Here is a 26,215-nt window from a genome sequence, read left to right on the forward strand (position 1 = left end):
TTGTTACCCTACAATCCTGGTTCTTTTTTCCTTCCCTACCTATCCCTCTGGGAAGCTTTCCTGATTGCTCCTACCCTCAGGATTCTTCCTCTCATCTGAGCTCTTACAGATTCTGTAGTTGGAATAAATGCATGTCAACCACGGCTGTATATTAGAAACACCCAGAGAGCTGTTAGATGATATTGTTGTCTGCATCTCACCCCAGAACAATTGAATTAGAATCTTTTGGGGTGAGGCCAGGATCACTGTTTTCTAAAAGCTCTCCAATGACTCTAATGTACAGCCAGGGTAAAGAACCCCTATTGTATACCATACACTCAGCATTGAATTGCTTTGGTCTCATGAGTACATCTTTTCCCCCTAATTGCTCTTTGAATTTCCCATAGGACAGAGGCCCTGCCCCGTCTCCTCCTCCCCTCCTTCCTTCTGTTGTGCCTTTTGTCTCTCCTGGACACATCTGGCTTCTGTGGGTTATCCTTACCAAATTTACCTTAGGACACATTCATCTGCCCCTCTTCTTGTCCCCCAAATCTGAGCTCAGCAAGCTTTAGTAAATACTGTGTGGTGGGCCATAGATTGAGTCCAGTCTGAGCTCACCCATGGAGTTCAAGTTTATCATGTATGCTTGAGTATGCGTGGTGGACTGGTGAGGCGCATTAACGAGAAGTCTGTTTGTATAAGGGACCCATCAGCTCTTGGGAGAGGATTCATTTTTTGAGGTGGGGGAGTCAGGAATCAACAGAAGTGAACATTTAGAACCAGATGCCCAGAACCAACCTTAGGAGGCAGGGGGGAGGTATATTTATTCATGGAAAAAAATTCTCTGGTGGATATATGTGTTCAGGGCTTGGGTGCTTAAGATAAATGTCATTTAGCGGTGATACTGTGGTTCACACTTCATTAAATAGTACACACTGGAATTCCTTCATGTTCTGGCCTCACTATTTCCCCTCTTTGCCAACAGAAAGCTATGTGGGAGTTTGTCAAAACCTTCTGGGGATTTGGTGGTTCTAATTGTGGAAAAGAGCATCACTTAGAGCTCAAGGATGGAATTCCTGTTTTCAACAGACGCATTCCCTATTACGTTTGTTTCTCATTCATGCATGAGATGAATTCATTCTCATTCATGTAGAGAGACCCTGCACATCCGTGATTATACACCCACTCAAGTACAACCCTTCCTGCATCGGGCTTGTTCTAGTTATGGTCATTCTTGCAGCTTGGTCAACTCCGGGCAACTTCCAGGTTGGTTGCAGTTTTAAGGAAATGCTCCCGTTTCATTTCTGTTGCTCTTTTATACGATGTTGGAGTTTGATACAAATTCCAAGCTTTATTCACCAGGTCTTCTGCTTCCCAGGGTCTTTTTGAATCTCTCCCATGCTTAGTTGCTCTTCAGTGCACATCTGACCTCTATGGACTATACTGAGTAATTTTGCTTCAGGACACATCTATTCTTTGGCACCTGTTTCCTAAGACGCCTTGCTCTGGTTTGTGGAAAAAAAAAAAAAAAGAAAAACACAAAGCTTGATTGTATTGTTCTGTTGGTGCTGAATACTGAGTATCTTCTCACAGATACAGAAACTTCAGGCTGCCCATCGTACTTCATTTCCAGCGTTAGCTAGTACCCTTTAAATCTCTCTCCTAATCAGTCATTCGTCATAAACTCAAGAGTTGGCTTGACTTGCAGGCTCATTGTTAACAGTGACTAAGGCATCTTATAATGTCAATCACACCTGTTACAAATGTCTTAGCTTAATTCATACGGGATGATTTTGTATCTACGGAACGCCTGATATTTTAGGACTACGGATCAGTGCCCAATAGCGAATATTGCACTATGGTATGTGGTGGGATCATAGTCAAGTCCAGTCTGTGTTCACCAATGGAATTCAAACCTGTGGTGTGTGTGTGGTGGACTGGGAGGGTGGGTCAAACAAAAGCCCTTCCCGGTTTATTGGCTGGCTCTCTGTTGGCTGACTGGCTCGAATCCTTCTTGACTTGCCTTCTTGACTAGATTTGTTCATCTCTTTCTGTTGTTTCTGATTCTTGGAAGTCATGCCCCTCTCTTGGGACCTCTGCACACTTAGAACTTCAAGAACTTCCCTCTTCACGGTCAGAAAAGAAAGTGTTGGTGAACTGAGAACTGGGAGAGTAGTGCCTACGAGTGTTGCCAGGGCTTTGGTCTGATGGTGAGCCAGCCAGGAGGTGCCCTCCCTGATGGGAAGTTTAATACTAAGTAACCCATAGATGTATCTCCTTCACAACAGATTCTTCTGAAACAGTCCACAACTATTTAGATTACTTCCCAGTCCTAGCTAATAGGTTTAGTAAGACATATCCCAGATACAGTTTCCCAGTCTCTTTGTGACTCAAAGGTTTTGGACTGGTGTGGCCATAGCATCAAGGCTCATTATTTGTCCTGGCATTACACGTGTGTGTGTGCGTGTGTGTGTGTGTGTGTGTGTGTTTATGGTCTGCAGTGATGTATGCCACCTGCTATATCCCACAAGCCTGCTGGGTAGCATAAGAGTATTTTTGCATTTGCGGGATGCTTTTCAAAGTTGGCATTTATTTCAATAATTTCTCCTCCTTCTCTCAGGGTCAGTGGGCACATCTGTGGAGACTGCACCCCTTGTTTCCTGGCACTGGAGGAGATTAGTGAGGACACCTGGTTTCTTCTCATTTTGCACAAAGAGAGAGAGAGGCTCAAGGGTTGTGGGCTCAGCGGTGAGTATCTGAATCTCATGGAGACATTTCAGCAAGTGTGCTGGGTGGACATATGCTTGCAGTTATTTTTTCAGTGTTGGGAATAGAGCCAGAAGTACTTTATTTCATTCATTCCTTTGTTCAACATGATTTAGGTTGCTAATGTGTGTCATTCCTTGTTTTGAGAGCTATGGTGGTAGGGAAGACAGATTTTTATAAAACATCTCTGCCCTTAGGTCTGGGGAGGCAAAACACACACACACACACACACACACACACACACACACACACATCCCAGAGTTAACATAGTGACACGAGTGAGAAGAACACAGCCCGAGATGCTCATTAGGCTGGGCGCAGGGGGCTGTCAGTCTGAAGAGCTGACCCCCTGGCTACTGCCATGATCGAGTCTTCCGCTCCCTATTCATTCACAGGGCTAACTGGTCTAGCTGAGAGCAGAAATCAGCACAAAGAAGGAAAAGAACTACTCCTGGTTTATGCTGAATGGAACGGAGAAAACAGGGGTCCATCTGTTTTGTGTCAGTGTTACAAGATTCAGACGTGCCTTTGTTGAATGGCTTTCCTAGAGTTTCTGGGTCGTCTAGTTCCATAAGAGATGCAGTTGCTGAAAATAAACATTCTTTCCTGAAATAAAAGCATTAGATCTGTGTACTCAGTGTCCAGTGACTCCAGCCCTTGGAGGGATCTGGAAGAGACCCCAGCTGCACCCAAAACTGTGCCTGGCAGGGATACTAACAGGTGGAGATGTGAGGAAGGAGAGATTTACTCAGAGGACTGAATTGAGATCAGTTATTGATTCATGAAGACATTTCTATTTGGTGTGAGGGGCAAAGGTCTCTCACTGAACTTCCGCTGAGGGTGAGCTACACCAGGCGGTCAGGCAAAAGAAGCTTCAGTCAGGGGCCTTTTCCACTGGCCCTCATGCTCCCCCACAGGTAGGAGGATATTTGAAAAATAGGAAAGAGGAGAGACCAAATTTTTTTTGATGCATTTTTGATGGATCCAAGTGTTGTGGAAAAGAAAGAGGAGAGTCTCCTCTTCTCCATCTGGAGGTGGATCTCCAAGGGGTATCTGGTTTGTGATCTTTTATTCATGCTCATAATCCGTTTGGCTCTATCTTTGGGAAATTACTTCTATTCAGTGCACTTAATTGCTTAAATTGCTTTGAGTTTGCTGCATTTAAAATATTTGGTAGAAGACACGTGGAAACATTGACAGTAAAATGTGTATCAGGTGAAAATAAACTTCACAGATTCCCAGACCTAGTTTCATCTTGTAAATACTGAATTTGGAGTCCCAGGAAATAGCTGAGAGGCTATTAATTTTTTGCTTGTCCACGAACAGAAAATAAAAGAAATAACAATCATAGTTATGAATTTTTGAACACCTATAAAATGTTAGGCACTCAGGATTTTACATCAAATTCAAAAAACAAAGATGAACGAATCTGTGGTTCTGCTCCTGCTGACTCTGTGATTTTAGGGGCCTGGTCTCTGTGACCACTTACGGTGCTCAGTGAAGCCCATCCAGCCAAGTTGGGGGAAAGTTCCAGAAAGATCTCCCCTCACCCGCCTTTCTGCTTTGAGGAGAACCCTGTAATACCTTTTAGCTTTTATGTGTGGCTTGGGGACCTCTTTCCAGCAAGCCAGCAGAATTGGCACTGAACCTCAAACCTGAGAAAGTTGGAGCTGCCTAATAGCAGAGAAGTGACCGCAGCAGCTTCCAAGGAGGCCTTTGAATCTTGGCTCTGTTGCAGCACTTGACTGTTTCTAACTGTGCATCTGAGGGCATGTTCCCTTTTTTATTTACACTTGGATTTACTTGATCCTGCTGACCTCTTTCCAGACAGCATCTGTATTGCTTGTTACAGCAAATCAGAAAAGTGACCTGCTCATTCATTCATGAAGTTTTATCAGTTGCCTGTGGTGGATACATTACTGCAGAAGGGGCTTAAAGCAGGTGCTCTGAGCTCAAATGTCCAACCTTCCTTAGCCTTGGTGTTGGCTGGGACAGGGGGTCCAAAAATCTGTAGACCACGTGCTTATAGTTCTGTTCTGACCTAACTGGTCATTTAGGAAGACTTCTTGACCTTTGGAGAAGTTCTGCCTCTGAGGAGGCCTTTGGTTTATCCAGTGATGTGGACAGGAGGGGGAGGCTGGGTCCTGTACAGGAGGAATTGTCCCACATCCTGCATGAATTGTGAATATCTCAGTGGATGCTGGTGTAGGTGAAAACCCTTTTGTCAATTAGCTGAGCCTAGGTCTTAACTGTTCTACATATAACACAAAGTGTTTTGTGTATAACGCTGATCTGCACTGACTTTCCCAGGGACTATATCTACTGTGTAAATTGAGAAAATATTGCACGTTATGATGTTCAAAACTTTATCAGGAATTGCTCACATCCTTCCCATCATGGAAAATCATTGTCACTGATGGCAACGCCTCTCCTGGTATCGGAATTGCCCACAGATTGTAGCAATCTGTGCTTCTAGCTGTCTCTTTCCTGGTGAGGCTATGTAAAGACACAAGCGTCTGGCCATTTCGCTATGTCTTCTAGTTAGTCATCCTCCTGAGTGTTTACAGATTGAAAGAAGTGCTATTTCATACATTCTTTCCCATGTATTTCTCCATGACATTCTAGTTAGTACGTTATATTGGTATTTGTCTTTGCGTGTTTTAAATTGCTGCTGCTTTTTTCCTAAGAATACAGTTCTGTTGTGAAATGGGGTGAGGATGTACTTTGTTTTGCTTAGAGCTTTACCAGGAGTTGCTCACCATTTTGAAAAATGAACTCACTGATAGAAATAGCACTCAGAGAATGAGTCGTAAATACAAGACACTTGATTAGCCTGCATTTTTAGGTATCACCTTCATGATGATTCTTTCAGATATAGATGTGAACATCTCATGACTTTATGTCTTCCAGTATAGGCATGATCCCTTACATATTGAGTTATGCATTTCATTGTAGATTATTTACTTTAATCACTCCATTTACTTAGGACAATATATTTCTATTGTAAAAAGTGATGTGGGTCAGATATATTATCCATGACTTTCAAGTCGGGTCATTATTAAAAGCTTGTTATAAAAAGGGAACGTTGGTTCTGACAGGGCTCTGATGAGAAGCTCTGAGGAACAGCCTTGGTGCAGGTCAGTTTCTGGCACAAAGGAAGCCCCTTTGTGGGTCAGCATGGGCAACCAACTTCCCGTTTCGGGCTTTCCCCTAGATGGCTCATGTCTTGGTTCAAGGTCAATTTGCTAAATATCAGTTGGAAATTTATATATTGTTCAGTTGATCTAAAATTCAACCTCCTTCTAAGTGTTTTCCTTTTCATTCAGTTGTTCTGTAATACTATTTTGTACCTTTTCCTCTAGAACACACTACGACATTTGCCTTACCAATCTCTCTCTGTATATGTATGTATAAAGACACACATTTCTCTTTTTTTCCCTAATACATTTGAGATTAAGTGCACAGGGATACCCTATTGTCTCTAAGGACTTTAGTATGTATTTCCTAAGAACAAGGACACTCTCCTCTAAGACCACATTACACCTCTTGCAATCAGGAAATTGACATTGATATCTTACTACCATCACATATACACGACCACAGTTCCCATTCACAGGCCTAGCTTGTGCCAATAATGCTCTTTAAGGACGCAGGAGCCAGTTCAGGTTCACTCGTTTCATTTAGTTGTCATATGGCTTTCTGGTCTCCTTCAGTCTGTAGCGGTTCCTCTGTCATCCTGGTCTTCCATGGCCTTGATGTTTTTAAAGGGGCTAGGACAGTTACTTGGTAGATGGTTCCACAGTTGGGCATTGTCTGGGGTTTCCTCATCGGTAGATTTCAAGTTGTGCATTTTTGGCAGGAACGTCACAGAGGTGATGTTTTGTTCTTCTCAGTGTGTAATTTCAGAAGACACATGATATTGGTTTTCCCATTATTGATAAGGATAAAACAGTGAACTTTTATCACTTAGTTAAAATGGTAACCATCAGGTTTCTCCATTGTAAAGCTAATTAGTAGGTCTTTTTAAGAGCAGATCCTGTGATACTATGTACATATGCTCTTCCTTATCAAACCTTCACCCTAGAGTCTACTGGTGAATCTTGCCTGAATCAGTTGTCCAATGGCAATTTTCTAACTGCATGGTGCCTTCTACACTTACGAGTTGGCATTTCTATGTAAGGTAGAACTACTATGTATAGATGTATGTACTTATGAGTTCCTATTTTATTCAGTGGGTTATAATCCCTTGCCATTGGCATTTATTTTGATGCCCAAGTTGTTTTCAACTTGGCTGGTGGAACACCTGTCAAGCTGGATTCTGCATCTTTTAGGCATGTTCCTATCATTCCATCACAAGATGGTCCAGGCTTGGTTCCCTGCCACAGCCCTGGAATCAGCCATTTTTCCAGGAATCCCTGGTGCCCTTTAGAAACCAGGATCTGGTGCTGGGTGTGTTCATTGCTGCTTGTTTGTCTTGCTTCCAGGCCTTCTCAGCAGACAGAGCTAGAATCGATCTCTCCTCTCTTTTTCTCTCTCTCTCTCACTACATATCTATGTCTACTGCTATGTACATGTATATTTATCTATCTATTAGGAACCGTAACTTTACCTCAGTATCCCTAAATACAATCTCACATTGTGAGGTTTATTCTAGACTTCTCCTTTCCATACTTTTACCTCCATTCTCAACAATGAGAAACCTGGCTTGCACATTCTTACTTTATTGACTTATTTCTCAATCACCTTGTAAGTAACCAGTCTTCCAATCACAGGAGCCATTTCCTCAGCCAAGCACTGCCAACTCCCGCTGCTCCTCACATGCTGGAAGATTCCTCCTCCTCCAGCCCTGGTTGCTTGCCACCTGAGAGTTTGCCTACAGATATTTTTGAAGTTATGTGTAAAGGAAAGATTATATTGTCTACAAATTTTATTTCAGGATAATGGGGCAGTGTTGGAGGAGGTCATTGAGAGGATGTGACTCTTGGTTGATCTCCAAGCTGGACCCAGGCAATAGGAGGCTCCTCACCCCTCCCCTGTCCTCGGAATGTACATTTCACCCCACATTCTCCCAGAGGGAGCAGGTTTCGAGGATGTAGCCTTGAGAGTGTAAGGTGTGGTTGAGACCATCTGGACTGAATACTTATGAACCTAGTTAATGCCTCTCTATAAACTTTTCAGATTGTGGCAGGTGAGTGCAGAGATCTATTCATTTTACAGCTGCCCAAGCCTTGTATGTAAGTCCCTTGCTTATTAAACCTGCACCTACCCGACTCTGGAGAGGTCTGCCTCTTTCTTCCACCTCTCCTTGCCCTCTGTGTCTGGGGGCCAGGTTTTGAACCAACAGGCAGTATATTTTTATAGTGACATATATATTAGATAAGTGTTTATTTTTAATGATATACCATATCAGTTTTCTGCTCACAGCTATTTCCTATGTATCCTATCTTCCATCTGATTTCAATTTTATATGTCTGAAAAGTAACTTTATTTTGCCTTTTTTCCAAAATAATAGTTTAGCTGGATATAAACACTACAAAGTGTTTTTCCTTCACCATTTTGAGTATGTTACTCCTTTGTCATCTGGTATCTAAATTTGACTTTGGGATGCCTGCTGTCAACTAAATTTGATAGCTCTTTCTAAAGGTAGATTTTAAGATCCTTCTTATTACTTTTAATGCTCTGTAGTTTCACTATGATATGTCTAGGTATAGATTTATTTTTATTTTTCCCCTTCTGATAAGTGGAGGGAAACTTTGTTCTCAAGATTTCTGTCTTTGTCTAATTCTGGAAAATTCTCAGCTTTTAAATATTGTTTCGATTAAAGACCTAAATGTAAAGCCAGACACTATAAAACTCTTAGAGGAAAACATAGGTAGAACACTCTATGACATAAATCACAGCAAGATCCTTTGTGACCCACCTCCTAGAGAAATGGAAATAAAAATAAACAAATGGGACCTAATGAAACTTAAAAGCTTTTGCACAGCAAAGGAAACCATAAATAAGATGAAAAGATAACCCTCAGAATGGGAGAAATATTTGCAAATTAAACAACTGACAAAGGATTAACCTCCAAACTTTACAAGCAGCTCATGCAACTCAATATCAAAAAAACAAACAACCCAATCTAAAAATGGGCAGAAGACCTAAATAGACATTTCTCCAAAGAAGATATACAGATTGCCAACAAACACATGAAAGAATGCTCAACATCACTAATCATTAGAGAAATGCAAATCAAAACTACAATGAGGTATCACCTCACACCAGTCAGAATGGCCATCATCAAAAAATCTAGAAACAATAAATGCTGGAGATGGTGTGGAGAAAAGGGAACACTCTTGCGCTGCTGGTGGGAATGTGAATTGATACAGCCACTATGCAGAACAGTGTGGAGGTTCCTTAAAAAACTACAAATAGAACTACCATATGACCCAGCAATCCCACTACTGGGCCTATACCCTGAGAAAACCATAATTCAAAAAGAGTCATGTACCACAATGTTCACTGCAGCTGTATTTACAATAGCCAGGACATGGAAGCAACCTAAGTGTCCATCAACAGATGAATGGATAAAGAAGATGTGGCACATATATACAATGGAATATTACTCAGCCATAAAAAGAAATGAAATTGAGTTATTTGTAGTGAGGTGGATGCACCTAGAGTCTGTCCTACAGAGTGAAGTAAGTCAGAAAGAGAAAGACAAATACCATATGCTAACACATATATATGGAATCTAAAAAAAAAGAAAAAACGTTCTGAAGAACCTAGGGGCAGGACAGGAATAAAGACACAGACTTAGAGAATGGACTTGAGGATATGGGGAGGGGGAAGGGTAAGCTGGGATGAAGTGAGAGAGTGGCATGGACTTATAAATACTACCAAATGTAAAATAGCTAGTGGGAAGCAGCTGCATAGCACAGGGAGATCAGCTCGGTGCTTTGTGACCACCTAGAGGGGTGGGAGGGAGACGCAAGAGGGAGGAGATTTGGGAACATATGTATATGTATAGCTGATTCACTTTGTTATAAAGCAGAAACAAACACACCATTGTAAATCAGTTATACTCCAATAGAGATGTTAAAAAAATAATAATAATAAATAAATAAATATTGTTTCTATGCCATTCCCTCCATTCTCTTCTTCTGGAAGACTCATTTAACCCATGTTTGTGCCTCTTATTTTACTCCATCTTTCCTAATGGATCTTCCACAGTTCTTATTTTTTCTCTCTGCACAGCCTCTGGGTAGACTTCTCAGCACCATCTTTTCCATCATTAACTTGCTTTCACCTGTTTTCAGGCTAGATTTTATCCCGTTTATTGCTTTAAAAATTCATTTATATCCATTACGATAATTTTCATTTATAAAACTTCTTACCCATTCATTTCCATATCATTTTTTTGTTTCATTTTTGCCTTTTACCATAATTTTTGCTCATTTAAAGGGTGCTATTCTTTCATTAATCCACCTAGACATACTTATTTCCATGCTTCAATAAAGGAATATAAGGGATATAGATTGTTTTTTTTTGTCTCAATGACGCCGTACGTTTGTTTTATTTCCTAGTGTTGTATTTCTTTACATGGTTGGAATTTTGATTTATGGCTCCATAAATCTCTTTTCTCTTTTCTCCTGCTAATGCTCTCTTTCTCTTTTCTCCTGCTAATGCTCTCTTTTCTCCTGCTAATGCTCACTCCTATCTGAGTGGCTATGTGGTTATCATTCCATAAGCCTAACCCTGATCCTGAACAGGTCCTATAATGGTGGTATTTATTTCCACCCCAGTTGTGTGATCAGGGAAATTACTAGCCCTCTTCCTTAGCTAGTGGGTATCTTGCTTAGTTCCTGATCTTGGGGCTGGATTCGTATTGCTTTCTTCTTCCTTTCTCAAGTGATGAGCGCATGTGTTGCAGGGAATGTTGTGGGGTAATCCACCCTCTAGCTTTAGGCAGTGAGCCTGCTTCTAGCCCCTTGTTGTCCCAGAGGCATTGAAATCCTAGTTACCATTGCCTTGGTCTGGGTCTGTGACTTCAGAGCTGTTTATGTTTTGGAATTGCTGTCGTGTTTCTCATCCATGAAGACATTTACTTGTTTGTGAGCCCAGTGATATTTTTGTGTTGTTTTAATAGATCACTCCTGCACGTTTGGAACCAGGGTGGTAATGTCAAGTGTGAACTTGCTGAGCTATTTTGATTGAAAGTTTCTTCCTTCCATTAAACAGAAGTCACATGCTAGCAGAATACTTCTGAACTTCTAGAAGCTGCTGGCATGTATTCTCAGGTCAGAGCTTCAAGAGCTTTTATGTTCATCCCTCGCTGAATGGCAGAGTCCCATATGCATGACTAAGTCAGACCTTGCCTACCTCTCCATGCAGGAGATTTTCTGAGGCGAGTTGGTGCCAATGGATACCTCTCAGTGGGGTTCACACATGTAAAAATCTTCTCTGGTATATTCAACTCTCTTGCTGGAGCACAAAGGGCACACTTGACACACGTAGTCTTAGTTTCAGAAGGAAACTCAGAGATGTATAAATCCAGCCTCCCTTCCCACTTGGACATACACATTAGTGATTCTTAGAAAGGCAATTTGATTTTTCAAAACCCACTGAATTGTTGCCCAAGGCAATCTTTACAGATCCTAAAGAGCAACATAACCCTTGCTGACATCTGCACAGAGTTAGAAAGTTTTCTTACTATCAAGTCCAAATTGACCCCCTTGTAACTGACTCCATAATGACACAAATGATACTCCTGACATGAGAGCTGTTCAGACACAGGAAGACATTCAGTTTTATACTCTGAATTTCCTCTTCTCTGGTGTAAATCCTCCTATTTCCTACAGCCCTCTTGCCTATAACACAGATATCTCATTTTTCTGTGGCCACCTCTTGATAGGTGTTGCGTGTTTTCTTAGCCATTTATTTGGGCTAGAGTGCTTATGCAAAGGAACAGGCAACTCTGATTTTCAAAAGATAAGAGAGGACGGTCCAGTTTGGTATCTCAGTCCCAGCTCCCCTTAGCCATGAAAAGGATTCAGTTGGCTCCGTGGCTGTCTTCATGGTTTAATTGGATGGTGTGATTACATTTGCTTACAGCCAGCATAGGTCATGCAGCCCATGCTTCCCCCAGGCCTGTGTCCAGAATCCTAAGTTTCTACTTTGGGATGGTAAAGTATTCAAAGTAGTTCTCCAGTCCTGCCTTTGCCTCTGTTGCAGCCTGGGAATGGCTACTTGCAAACTACTTCCGTAGACAGGGTAATGGCATATTGATTGCTGAACAGGTGGTAGGGGTGCAGCTTGACTTTTAGATCTAATTCTGCTTTCTGCCTTTTGGCTTGGGGCTGGAAGGTGTTCATGCTTTAATCTTATTGTGGAATAATTTCAATGCTTGCTGATATTTTTGACTTTCATTTCTTCCTCCTCCCCCTCCCCTCCTCCTCCTCCCCGTCCTCCTCCCCCTCCTCCGCCTCCTCCTCCTCCTTCTTCTACTTCTTCCTCTTCCTCTTCTCCTTCTTCTTCTTCTTTCTCTTCTTCCTCTTCCTCTTCCCCTTCCCCTTCCTCTTCCTCTTCCCCTTCCCCTTCCCCTTCCCCTTCCCTTTCCCCTTCCCCTTCCCCTTCCCCTTCCCCTTCCCCTTCCTCTTCCCCTTCCCCTTCTCCTTCTCCTTCTCCTTCTCCTTCCCCTTTCCCTTCTCCTTCTCCTTCTTCTTCTTCTTCTGGCACAGACTGACATGGCACACTGGGGCCATGTGAGAATTAGGCAAAGAAAAGCTGATCTGAATCACTAAACCGAGGCTCTGGAAAGAATAGATCCTCATTCAGCAGAATGAAGTGAACCTGTGAGCTGAATGTTTTAGGGGAATATTTCCCAAAGACTGCTTCCTGGACTGCTATAACCTTGTGCGATACTCTGTGCATAAAGGGCTCCATGATCATATAAGTTGGACATGATGTACAATATGCCTCCCTCTTGGAGAGAATTTTTCATCTGAACATGTGGAAGACTGTGAGACTTTCAGCAGTAAACTTTGCAACTTTCTTTAATTTAACATTGACCATGCTTATTTGGTCATGGAACTCCATGTAGAGAAAACTGTGGTCCCCATTAATATCCTGGAGAATTGGCATTCCATTTGACGTACTAGAGGAAATGCACTGCTAGGCTATGTGGTATCCGCACGAATGTGCTCCATGCCTTCACTCACAAACGTGCCAAATGCTATCGTGTGCCTCTGCTGCCCAAGAGACATTTTCTTTCCTCTCACTGGAGAATGAATTTGAGAATTCGTTCTACAGGGAATATCACCAATCCCACAGCAGTGTCATCCCCGAATGAGATGGCATTGAACAGTTTGTGTCGGGAAAGGGGGAAGAGCAGGGAGGAAAGATACCATCAGGATGAGGTGGAGTTAATCAGCGTGCTGTCTGGTGGAGCTTTTGAGTGAAAATTTGTGAAAAGGGCTGATATGGGTCACTAGGAAAGAACCTGTTGGCTGGAGGCAGCCAGGTCAGCAAAGGCAAGGAGGAAGGGAGGTGGAAAGCAAGTATGTTCTATGTCTTGGCTGATGCATGAGGGAGATTGTGGACAAAGATGGAGGAAGCAGAGGACAGCTAATGAAGGATGCTCAGTCCTCACTGCAGAGTTTGAAATACAGTAAGTCCCCTACGTACGAATGAGTTCTATTACGAGAGCGCATTCGAAAGTCCCATTTGTTTGTAAATGCAACAAAGTTAGCCTAGGTGCCCAGCTCACACAATCGGCTATGTAGTACTGCACTAGAATAGGTGTTAATACTTCTTATACAGATAATACATAGAAAACGAACAAACACAAAAATAAAAAGACCATTTTTAATTTTACAGTACAGTACCTTGAAAAGTACAGTGGTACCAGCTAATCACCACTGCTTTTACGCTTGCTTCCGGACATCCTGGGTTTGAAATAGAGGTACTGTACTATGGTACTCTATACAGTACTGCACAGTAAAGTACACAAAAGCACAGCCACTTGTAGAGGATGTATGCGCGTGACAGTGTATGCCACACATATGAACTAACTTATGTGATTGGACATGCGAACTCACGTTTGCATCTTTGAAAGTTCGCAGCTTGAAGGCTTGTGTGTAGGGGACTTACTGTAGACATGATGAGTGGTGTTAGGGACCCCCATAAAGATCTCCAGGGAGGACATAATAGGATACAAATAATTTTCATGGACCAAGACCTCTTTGTCTGCTATCAGACATGTTTGAGGTGATTTCTGAGCAGAGGCTGCAGGGATGGAAGGTGGGGACAATTTTAGAGAAGAACTTGATGATTATAAGGTGCAGAGAAAAGAATCCAGTTCAACTCATTGTGGTGACTGAGATCCAGGAGTTTCTGGAAGGTACACTTCCCCTCCCTCCTTGAAGCAACATTGTAGTTGTCAATGAAGTTCTTAGCTGGAGGCTACCCAATCGCCATCCAGTCATTAGGAGATAAAAACTATTGATCATTATTTGTCTACTACTCTTGGAACCAGCAGGCCTCCTGCTAATATCTTTATCCACTTCTAAGGCTGTAAGCCTATTGACTTTTTTCTTTTTTTAAAAAAACAAAAAGAACAGTTGATTGGAGTGTGAGGTGCTAAAGAAATTACTTTTAACAAAGTGATGGGAAATTTTATCATGAAACATCTGTAGAAGAGCATGGAAACCTTGTGATGACCCTTTTCTGGTCTAGTGAAGCAACAGGGGATGGGAGGTCTGTCCTTCTGTTTATCTTATGATCTCTTCACTTGAGACAAGCCCCAAACACAAAGAAAGTAAGAATGAAGAAGCAAGGTTCAGTGAGTAACCCAAAACTGCCCACATGATCTCCCTGGCCTTGGTTTATTCATCTGGACAAGAACTTAGTCGGCACTAGACATTTTCTTATGTTCTGAGGCTGTAGTAACATCAGAGTAGTGCATGGCTTCTTTGCAAACGTTGCTGAACCTCTGGGATATGTGAAGCACAGAGTGGACCAGAGCAGCCCTTGGTTCTCTGGTTTTCTGCAGCAAGCTCAGCACTGTAGCCAGCTGCAGGGAGTTCTTACATGAGCCAGCACACAGGACCCTTCCAGAGGCATGCTCTGATTGGAAACACCAGTGGTCCCTGGCAGAGGCAAAGGCCAAAAGCACAGAAGATGTTCTTCCCTTTTTAAAATTAATGACATGTCATCACAGAGTGAAGAGTAGCCTCATGAGGGAGACCTGTCAGTGAAAGATTCATCAACCAAATAATCAACAGGTATCAACTGAGGCTTCTTGGACTCAGGCCTATGCAGGTGGAGGAAAGATGCTGATGACATGGTTCCTGGTTTCAGGGAACTCAACCTCTATTTGGATGATGAAGATACTCTCATATAGAACAGTTATAGTCTATATGTGCAGTGAGGGACAGAGGTCCTGAAAGGTTTCCTGCAGGAGGTAGGACTTGTTCTGGACTTTGAAGGACAAATAGAGTTTGAAGAGACAGAAGGAAGGAAGGAGAGGGATGTTCCAGGTGTCTGACACAGTGAAGATACAGGTCTGGCTCGGATAGAAGGGATCATTGTTGAGGATAATGATTGATGCCTCTTGGTGGGCGCTGGTCATACTGTGTGTGTTTTGGGGATATAGGTGACATAATATAAAATTTACATATTTAAAGTATACAATTTGATAAGACCTGACTTATACAGGATCCAGGAAACTATCCCCCTATTCAAGATAATGAGCTGTTATCAACAAAAGATCCTTGGAGATTTTGTGATCCCCATCACTCCCTGCTCCCCATGTCTGCTGGTAACTAATGGTCTGCTGCCACTATAAATGTTCATTTTTGAGTGTTTTATGTAAATTGAATCTGCTACCAGGTACTCTTTTGTCTGGCTTTTCCCACAAAGTGTAAGTATTTTGACAGCCATCCATGTTTATGTGTATAAGTAGTTCATTCCTTTTATGGCTGAGTAGTATTCCATTGTATGGATCAACCATTATTTGTTTATTTATCAGTTGATATGCATTTGGGTTATTGCCAGTTTTTGCTCTTATAAATAAAGCTGTTATGAACATCTGTGGACACATTTTGCATGTATACATGATGGCATTTTTCAGATATTCTATAACCTTCCTGATTTCCTTTGTACTTGTTCTATTAATTATCAGAAGGTAAATGTTGACAACTTTGACTATAATTGTGGACTTGTCTATTTCTTCTTGAAATTTTATCAGTTATTGCTTCATGTATTTTGAAGCTCCATTATAAGTTGCATAAACATTTAGAATTATTATGTGACTCTGGTAATTGACCCCTTTACCAATATGACATGACTTTCCTGTATCTTTGATAAGTTTTTATTGCTCTGAAATCTACTTCATATGCTATTAATATAGCCAGTTATTAATAGCCAGAAAGTTATATCCAACTTTCTTTTGATTAATGTTATATGCTCACACACAAATATGTGTATACAGTTGACCCTCTGTATCCACAGGTTCTGCATCCCTGGATTAAACCAACTCTGGACTGGGGTTGCTTGAATCCACAGATGTAGAACCTGTGGATACAGAGGGCTGACTGTACTATGCCATTTTATGTAAGGAACTTGAACATCCGTAGATTTTGGTATAATAGGGGTCCTGGAACCAATCCCCTATGGATACTTAGGGATGTCTCTCTCTCTCTCTCTCTCTCTCTCTATATATATATATATATTTCATTTTTTAATTTACCCATTTATGTCTATATTTAAAATATTTTTCTTATAGGTAGCACAAATTTGGTATTGTATTTTTTTAGCCAATCCAAAAATATCTGCCCTAAAAACTTTTATTTTGATTTAATTATAGATTTATATGCAGTTGTAAGAAATGATACAGAGATATCCTGTGTTTCCTTTGCTCAATTTCCTTCAGTAACATCTTGCAAAACTACAGTACAATATCAAAACCAGGATATTGATGTTGATACATCAGACTTGCTCAGATTTCCTGTTTTTTTTTTCCAGTTTTTTTTTTTTTGTTGTTGTTTTTTGCAGTACGCGGGCCTCTCACTGTTGTGGCCTCTTCCGTTGCGGAGCACAGGCTCCGGCCGCGCAGGCTCAGCGGCCATGGCTCACGGGCCCAGCCGCTCCACAGCACGTGTGATCTTCCTGGACCGGGGCACGAACCTGTGTCCCCTGCATGGGCAGGCGGACTCTCAACCACTGTGCCACCAGGGAAGCCCCAGATTTCCTGTTTTACTTGTACTTATTTGTATGTATGTGTGTACATATGTTTTTAGTTCTATGCAGTTTTATCACTTGAATAGTTTCATGTATTTACTACTACAGTCACAATATAGAAAAGTTCCATCGACAAAAAATCTCATGTTTTCCCTTCCTCTGACCCACCCTGCCCTTTTCTTTAACTCCTGACAACCATTAATCTGTTCTCCATTTCTGACATTCAGTCTTTTGCCATAAATATGATATTACCAGTCGGTTTTTTTGGTAGATGCTCTTTATCAAGTTAAGATAATTTCCCTCAATTCCTAATTTGCTGAGAGTCTTTTTTTTTTAATCATTAATGGGTATTAGATTTTGTCAAATACTTTTTCTGCATCGTTTGATATTATCATATGAATTTTCTTCTTTGGCATGTTGATATGATGAGTTATACTGATTGCTTTTTGAATGTTGAGCCAGCCTTGCATACCTGGAATATATCCCATTTGGTCATGGGACATAATTCTTTTTATACATCATTGGATTTGATTTGCTAATTTTTTGTTGAGAATTTTTGTGTCTAAGTTCATGTGAGATATTGGTCTGAAATTTTCTTTCTTTGTATTGTTTTTGTATGGTTTTGGTAATCTCTACCTTTCAGCTGGAGTGTTTAGATCATTTATATTTAATGTGATTATAATATAAATCTGTCATCTTGCTATTTGTTTTCTATTTGTTCCATCTATTTTTAGTTCTTCTTTTCCTTTTTTTTAAATCTTATTTTGTATTAATGGAGTATTTTAAAATTATTCTACTTTATCTTCTTTGTTGGTTGACTTATAGCTATAACTCTGTTTAGTTATTTTAATAGTTTCTTTGAGGATTACAGAACACATCTTTAAGTTTTCATAGTCTACCTTCAAGTAATATTGTACTATTTCACATGGTAAAAATTCTTATAAGAGTAAAGCCCAGGACCCCTGGACTTTCAACTTCACCTGCTTGACTCAGGCTGTGTGCTGGGATCTGCCTAGGTTCCCTCTCCTTGGGTCATGTATTGGAGACTCTCTCAAGGCAGTAAACTGGGGCAATTCTAAGGCTCTTCTCATTTGTTTCTTCTCTTTCAGGGATCACCATCCTTCATTCCCTGATGTACTGAGTCTTTAAAAACATTGCTTCATGTATGTTGCTTGCTTTTTTTGTTTTTATTTTGTTTTTGTTTGGCTTCAGGTAGGAAGATAAATCTGGTTCCTCTTACTCCTTCTTAGGCATAAGCAGAAATTTTACACTGTTGTTTTAATATGGATTCTGTAGGCTTCATGTTAGAGTCAAAGTATTAATCCTTTCAAGAGAGTCTCTGTTGTGGACTGGAGAGAATAAAAACATCAGGGCTATAGGGCATGTAGTAGGTACTTCCCTTCAGAAATATCCAGCCCATGTACTATAACCTCACAGCATGGCAAATATTTGCATGTGATGGTAGAACCCATTCTCCAGAAGGAGAAGGTGATTTGTGCAATGGAATTTTGTTATATATGTATTTAGCCTCCATCCTGCTTATATCTTTTGTAAGTGAGACTAAATTTAGTGCCATGAAATCCCCCATTTTACATTTATCAAATAAATAACTCTACACTGGAGAGAAGAAAGGGCATCACATACTTAAAGAATCACATGGTCTTAGACTCTGGAGGGTTCTCAAGAGTAGCCCCCTGCCTTTAAGAAAGTAAGGTATATACCTTCTTCATTTTACATATTCTGCCAGCTCTGAATGTTAAGTAACTTATCCAGGATCCTGTAAAGATTAACCTGAGTTCTCTCTCCAAGCATAATAGACACCTGCTTTTGCAACGATTCTTTCTGTAGTGTTCGTCTTTTGCTTTCACTGACTCTGAGGTGTTTCCTTCCCTCCCCAAGCTCTGCTAGTCTCCTGCCTAGCTGGTGGTGTACCTTCTAAAGGCTTTCAGCATATTATGCCTCTCTAGATGGTGGCAAAACATACTTCTCTCCAAAGTTTCTCTTGGGAAGCTTTAAAGCAACACAATTAACAATTTCCCTGTTCATTTTCTGTCCCCTTGTGGTCCTGGCCTCTGACGGTGGATGGATGGCTGTATCATAACACTCCCTCACATCATTTGTCACATCCTGGCATGGTGACAACAGCTTCTCTGTTTCTAGAAGGCCTGGGACTAGAATGTCAGGCAGGGAAACTAAATAACTTTTCACCCTTAAGACATAACTTCTTTCTTCAGAGGGCTGCAGGCCACTGAGAGCTGGTGTGAGGCCATTGAGCTATTGAAGCATGGAGCATTTCTACCAGCCTGGAATGCGACAGTGAAGACTTTATTCTGACTATGCCTGGTCCTAGAGAATTGATTTGAAAAAATGACCAGGAAGCTTTGCAGACAATGGGATCTTTCTTCTTTTCTAAAGCAATGAGCTACAGTGCTCTGGCATCTTTCAGTGAGGTGCTGTCTGCTAATAAGGAATTATGTATAGCCAAGAGCAACTGTAATTAACAGGGCAAAGAGTTTGGTATAGAGAATAAAAATAACAACAATATTAACATTAAACATTTTTGTAGGAATTACCATAAGTCAGGCACTGTTCTAAGTTCTATAGATATATTAACTTATTTAATGTTTGCAACAATCCTTTGAGGTATGTACTGTTATTATCCCTATGATACTGATGAGAGAAGTTAAGTGACTGACTCCAAGTCACTTAGCTAACCAGTGGTGGAGCTTGGATTTAAACCTTGACATTCTGACTCGAGTCTGTGCTCTGAATCTCAATGCTATCCTGCCTCTGATTATGAAATTCCTCTTCTTCATCAAATCACAAAGTGGAGACATGTGTGGTGAGAAGAGTGTGGACTTTAGCACCAGAATAAAGAGGAGAAATACCTTTGTCCCCAGAATGAAATTGATGCTCAGTAGGTGGTACAGAGTTGGTCCTATGGAGATTTCTGTGAACTTCTCTACTTTTCTCAGCCTCCCTTGATTTAGGTTCACTACATAACTAGTTCTGGTAATATGACCAAGGTGGTTAAGTGATCGTGTGACTTCCTATGCTCCCTTTCGCCCATCTGCTGGCTTGTGGACAACCTTGAGGGCAAACTCAAATTCATGATAAAGGAGAAACAAAAGAGAAGAGAAACCTGGGTCCCTGAATCATTACGTGGAGGAGAGGACATCAGGAGCACTATCAATCCCCGTAGAACTTGAAGTGGGTTAGAAATAAACTTACTTTGTGCTATTAAGCCATTGAGATTTCAGGGATTATTTGTTACTGCAGCAAAGATGAACCTACCCTGATTAATACATAGACTTGCATGTCCCAGCTGCACTATGGCCTTTTCTGCTCACAGGCCCTTTCTCTTAGGAGAAGGAGGGCTATTTAGGTTTTGAGAGACATTGCCTGAGCAGATGGGAGGTGCCATTTCTGCCGGGTGTGGTACAGTCTTTTAGCAGCCTCAGTATCCCCCTACACATGAGATGGAAGTACAAAGTGAGACAAGGGAGGAGTGTTACTTTTCTAATACATAAAATAAGTTAGGGGCCTTGTGTTATCTCTAAGGGTTCTTGAACCTCTATAAGTTTGTGATAGTCATGTAGGGGGATGTTAAATAAAACTTTCTGGTTGCTTGGAATTTTAGCTGATGCCCTAAGTCTGAGAAAAATACCTGCCAAGTGCACCCATATTTTAAGATGATAGTCTAGCCCATCTATAGAGTACTTTAAAAGGAGTTGCCCCTAAACTGTGCTGTCAGCATTAGCTCATCAGCCACCTCCAGGGTGTAAAGGAAAAGGGGTAGAAGGTAGGAGGCCAGGATTTAGGATGGGGAAAGTTGTCAACACGTAGTGATTTGTTGCCCACGCATCCCAAGTAGGAAGGAAAGGTGGAGTCTCTCTCATCAAGGGGACTGCTCAGAAGATTTACCTGTGTTCTCTGGCCTTTGGTGGACACTGTGACTGGACTCTGTTGGTCAGCTTGCATGAAGCAAGAAGAGAGGAAAGAATCAGAATGGCCCTGGGAATGACCTGCCCTTCTGAGGTGTAACCAGGCTTAGGATGTAAGCCTAAGCTTACATCCTTGTAGAGTAAAGAGGCTCTGAGGAAGAGGGCTGATTGGGTTCAGCTGCTCACGAGGACCCCCTGGAGAGATGAGGGGCTTGAGGGGTGTACTGCAAGTTTCCAGTGATGGACAGAGTGCTGCAGGGCCATGGGAAGCATTGTTTTTGCAAGAAAATGCAAGATGGGGGTCCTCTTAAAAGCACCCCATGAAGAAAATAATTAGCTTTGGATGACATTCCCTGTATTCCAAGAGCACTAATGCTGGCTTATATCTGCACCATTCCAGAGGACCTCTCCTGCCCCTTCCTTCCCCTCCCTCTCCCTTGCACTCACCCCTGTGGAGCCACAGATCAGAGTGTGGAGTGGGGAGGAGGGAGCAAAAGAAAAGAACACAGGCTCTGACTTCTCCCCTCAGGCCCCCAAGACTGTGATGGGTCTAACTGGTGCAATCATAAATTAGAGGAGATTTTAGAATTTTAACATTACATAGCACTGGACTTTTTAATGTGCTTTTTATCTGAGAGTTAACAAAAAATGTGATGAGACTGTTGGATATTCATTTAGGAGCAGGGAGTAATGATCCCATAGAACAGGTTGAAAAGGGCAGGTGTGACAAAAAATTCAGTTCTTGTTGCTTGGACCTTATGAGTCTGGTTCATTCAATTAATCAGTTACACGTATAGATTGTCTCACTTTCCAAAATTTACCCACCCAACAAATTATCAACTTGATACCTACGTGTCTGTCACCTGGTTGGGTGCATGTGATCTGTACATAACCTATTTGTGCTCAGATTATCATTTATGTGTTATTTCCCTTGCTGGGCCTCAAACATGGGCCCTGCCTTCTGGGGACTAGCTCCTTGGAGCTCCTCTGGTGTTTACAGCTGCTGCTCTCATATTTGGAGACTCCAGCCCCCAGGAAGATCCAGGAGACACCCTGTGATCTCTCTGAACATCTAGAGAAGGGAGAGTATCGTGTACCCAGGCAGTCAGAGTTGTTCAGGGTGGAGGGATGCTTTTGTACTTATAAGACTCTTCCTAACCCTCATCACTACTGTCTCCCACTCATGACCCCACTTCCTCTGTTCAGCAAGGTCAGCCTCTCCATGGCTCCTCCCATATATTTTGCATTCACCCACTTCTCAGGCTTTTCTCAGGTTTGTCTCTGTGGCTTTAACACCATTCTCTTGTCTCCATCATCCAAGTCTTAACATTCTTCCAAGTCATATCAAATCCTGTCTCTCTCTCAGTGCTCCTCACTACTAGTAAGCCTTTCCCAATGCCTCACATGAGAGTGAATTCTGTCCTTAGTCCTACTATGCATGGGTTATGTCTCTGTGTGGTCACCATGGTCACAGTTGCCCGGATCATGTCATTTGTGATGGTTTTGTCTCTCTTACTAGTCTGTGAGCTCTCAGAATAGAGACATGACCCCACTTACTTCTATATCATTGCTAGAAACCTATGCGTACTCACTGAATATCTGTTAAATGAAATTAAATTGCAGATTAACCCTTGTGGGTGAATTGTAAAGGACGTGTGATCTAGCATGTCAAAAATATATTTTTAAAAAAGGCGGATCATAGCAAATGTTAAACTCTACTGGAATATTTCATGACCCTGTGTGGATCCATAGGAAATCCAGGTGTTCAATTCTTTTAATTCATGGCTGAGCCTCCTGAATCCTGTGTGAACCTAAAGGGGCAGATGTGTGCATCCTGACTGGAAAAGAATGGGGAAGTTGATGATCTGGTTAATATCCTCCATAACCACTCTTCTGCCAGGTTAAAAACAAACAAACAAACAAAAACCAAACTGATTGGGGGAAATAGAGGCCAGGTAAGGGAGGGTGGGCCAGGTGTTAAAATTCTGGGTCAGTGAGGGCCCCCAGTATCCCAGAGAAGAGAGTCATGTATTCCACCAAGACCTGTGGCTGGTAATAACTGGTCCCCAGCAAGCTAGGTGGGGCGTTTTAACTCAAACGCACAAATATAGCAGCTCAGTAATGAGTCAGGGAATGGCTTTGAGCAAAGTGGTATTTAGGATGACCTACTTGTCAAGACCAATATTTCCCCTTTTATTAGGGGTAGGCAGTAGGGATGCTAAGTGAATCTCCCATTCAGAACAGAAGGGGTAATAGCTACAAACCCAGCTGCGCTTGGCAGTCTGCTTGGGGGTGGGCAAAGCGTTGAAGGCAGAGTGGCCGAGGTACCTGGCTTCAGCTTGAACAGGGTCAGGCTCTGCTATTTTTGCTTGCTTGCTGCTCCTGATCATTTTTCTCTTCTGCCTCTTATTTTTCCCCCAGACCTTTTGGTACCCAATGATTTTTGATTAATTTATTTACCATCGTTGGGTGATTGATGCTGTTTGGTGCTGGTACTTTGTAACTTTCCAATTCTTCTAGTTGTCAGTGTGACAGCCCCCTGATGATTAATTAGACCCTGTCCCTTGCTCTTTTCATTCTCCCTGTGCGCCAAGGCTCTTGGTTTTCAGCAAATATAAATATTTCTAAATGCAGATGTAATGATTGAGAACACCCAACAAAATCCAGAAAGATCCATGATACGTTCACTCTCCTTCACTTCCCCACTGAAATTTAATGCATTGTATTTTTTCTGTGCCTGCTTTACTTCAGATTTTGAGAATCCTCTTGCTTTTTGGAATCTCCCAAGCTATTTTCCTGTTCTTCTGGTATCTCCATCTATGCGTGGTTCTGTTGTCTTACTTTCTCATCTTTTGTCACCTCCTTTCTTTAAGTGAACTCAGTTTCCTCTACATAATGTGAAAGTTTGGGATGGTGGTGAGAAAGGGAACTGGTATTTATTAAGTCTTTATGTATGTATGTATATATATATATATGTATGTATGTATGTATGTACAATGAGAGGCACTTTTCTGATAAAATATTTATTAAATACTTACTATGTGCCAGAAACCCCTCCTAGAATAAACATCCATACAAGGTAATCATCTTTATTTTATAGACAAAAAAATTGAGGCTTTGGGAGAATAATCAATACACTTTAAGTGATACAAACAGGAAGTGGCAGAACAGGGATTTGAAGCCAATCTTTCTGACTTTATCAACCTGTATGATTTTCCATGATACTATTCTGAAGGTGATCAAGGATGGATGAAGGAATTCCTAGAGCCTCAGAATCTGGAAGGGAGTATAAACTTTCTCTATACAGGTGGTTCTCAAACTTAGATAATTAGATCCATGCTTGATGAGCTACCTAAAAGTCACTTTGGGATACTTATTAAAATATAAATTCCTGGGTCTTTTCACAATTGTTAAAGAAGTCTGGATTGGCTTAAACCTGTGTATATTTAAAACACTGCCTACATTATTCTAATTCTCAGCCAGGTTAATGAACCAGTGCTGTCAGCCAACCTTTACCTAGTACAGGACTTTTCTTGACATCTTCATTGAGAGATGACTGTCCAGCCTCTGGCAGAGGGAGCTTCCCCCATGTAGTAGCTTCCACAAGGGAGCGGCCCTTGATACTTTTGGAAAATTCTTCCTCACATTGATCTGTCATGTGGTCCTCTGTCACCACTATCTGTGATCCTTGTAACATAAATGATAGGCACTGCCTATTAAGTGCTCACTGTGTGCCAGAGACTTGCTAAATGCTTTAGATCTATTTTGCCACTCAAGTGCCACAGCCACTCTCTGAGGTTGGCATTATTATTAATCTTCCCGCACTGCAGTGGAGATGATTTCATTCTGGAGATACAAACAATATGTTTATTCTATCTATTCTATATCATCTCTCCAGATATTTGCAGATAACATCCTTCCCAATCTCTCTACATTTTCATAATTTAATATGACAAAAAATTCAACTGGGTACTGGCTTTTTCCAAGGCAAGGCGCTAACGTTGCAAAGATGAAGAAGTCCCTCTCCTAAAGGCTCTACAATCCAGTGGGGAAGACCCATATGAACTTAGACTCTAATGTAGTTTTTTGTATGAGCCTTGCCTCTTTCAGTAGGCTGAGAGTTCTTGGGGCAGAGCCTATACTGTCTCCTCTTTTCTTCTCTACCGTCAGAGGGGTGGATTGTGATGGGGAATCGGTGAAGCCACATTGTTGTGGATTGATTGAGACTCTTTTTTGGTCTCCATGTTTCCTAGGTGAGTCCAGTGATTGGGCAGAGAGAAAGGTAGGAGGCTGTCTTGGATTCCCGGAACATATATCTTTGAGATGCCTCATGAATTTCTTTGGAGTCCACGTATCTGTGACGTGGAGAATGTCTCCCTGGGAGACAATAGCCGTGACAGTTAATTTTTCAACTTGATTGGGCTGAGGGATTGCCCAGATAACTGGGGAAATGTTATTTCTGGGTGTGTCTGTGAGGATGTTCTCAGAAGAGAGATTAGCATTTGAATCACTTGACTGAGTGGAAAAGATCCACCCTCACCAATGTGGGCATCATCCAATCCACTAGGGACCCCAATGGAAAAAAAAAGTGGAAGAAGAACCTATTTGCTCTTTCTTCTTGAGCTGGGACATCCATCTTCTCTTGCTTTCGGATATCGGAGCTCCTGGTTCTCTGGCCTTCGGACTCCGGGAGTTACACCAATGGCCCCTCTTCCATTTCCCTTGCCCCCTTTTTCAGGCCGTTGGGCTCGAATTAAATTATATTACTGGGTTTCTTGGTTCTGCAGTCTGCAGACAGCGCCTCATGGCATATCTCATCCTCCATAGTCACATGAGCCAATTCTCATAAGTCCCCTCTTATGTATCCATATGTATCCTATTGGGTCTGTTTCTCTGGAGAACTCGAATATGATAGTTGCCTACAGTGTCCTAACATCAATAGATAAAGATGCAAGATTTATAATCAAAACCATGCAGGCATCCTGTCCACCTCATTGACTTTCTCCATGATCTTAGATCTATCCTTACTCCATGCCTTGGCTTTTTCCATCTGCCAAATGGGAATACCAATTCCTTATTAGTTCTTAAGGGTATGTAGAAGGAAAGTATTAGTTATTATTAATGTACTTCAAACTTCTTGGTGACACTAGCTGCATAAATATAGATCTTTCTTGTTTTAAACAAGTGATGCTAAACAAAACCAAGAAATATTAAATTATGAATTACACAAGAGATAAATTATGGAGGTAGTTATTATTTAAATTGCAGAAATATTTCTCATTTTCAGCCCAGGATGCCTT

The 26,215-nt window shown here is 41.5% G+C and overlaps 1 long non-coding RNA gene across 6 annotated transcripts in view; it reads left to right on the forward strand.

The window, feature by feature from the left end:
* Positions 1 to 26,215, forward strand: part of LOC115854278 (uncharacterized) — a 395,122-nt gene that overhangs the window by 169,964 nt on the left and 198,943 nt on the right. For all 6 annotated transcript variants that reach the window (XR_011377918.1, XR_011377920.1, XR_011377922.1 and 3 more), the window contains exon 4: positions 2,600 to 2,727. This is a non-coding gene — a long non-coding RNA (uncharacterized lncRNA). The remainder of the gene's footprint in view (positions 1 to 2,599; positions 2,728 to 26,215) is intronic.

The sequence above is a fragment of the Globicephala melas genome, chromosome 12, assembly GCF_963455315.2.
Source record: "Globicephala melas chromosome 12, mGloMel1.2, whole genome shotgun sequence".
Lineage (NCBI taxonomy): Eukaryota > Metazoa > Chordata > Mammalia > Artiodactyla > Delphinidae > Globicephala > Globicephala melas.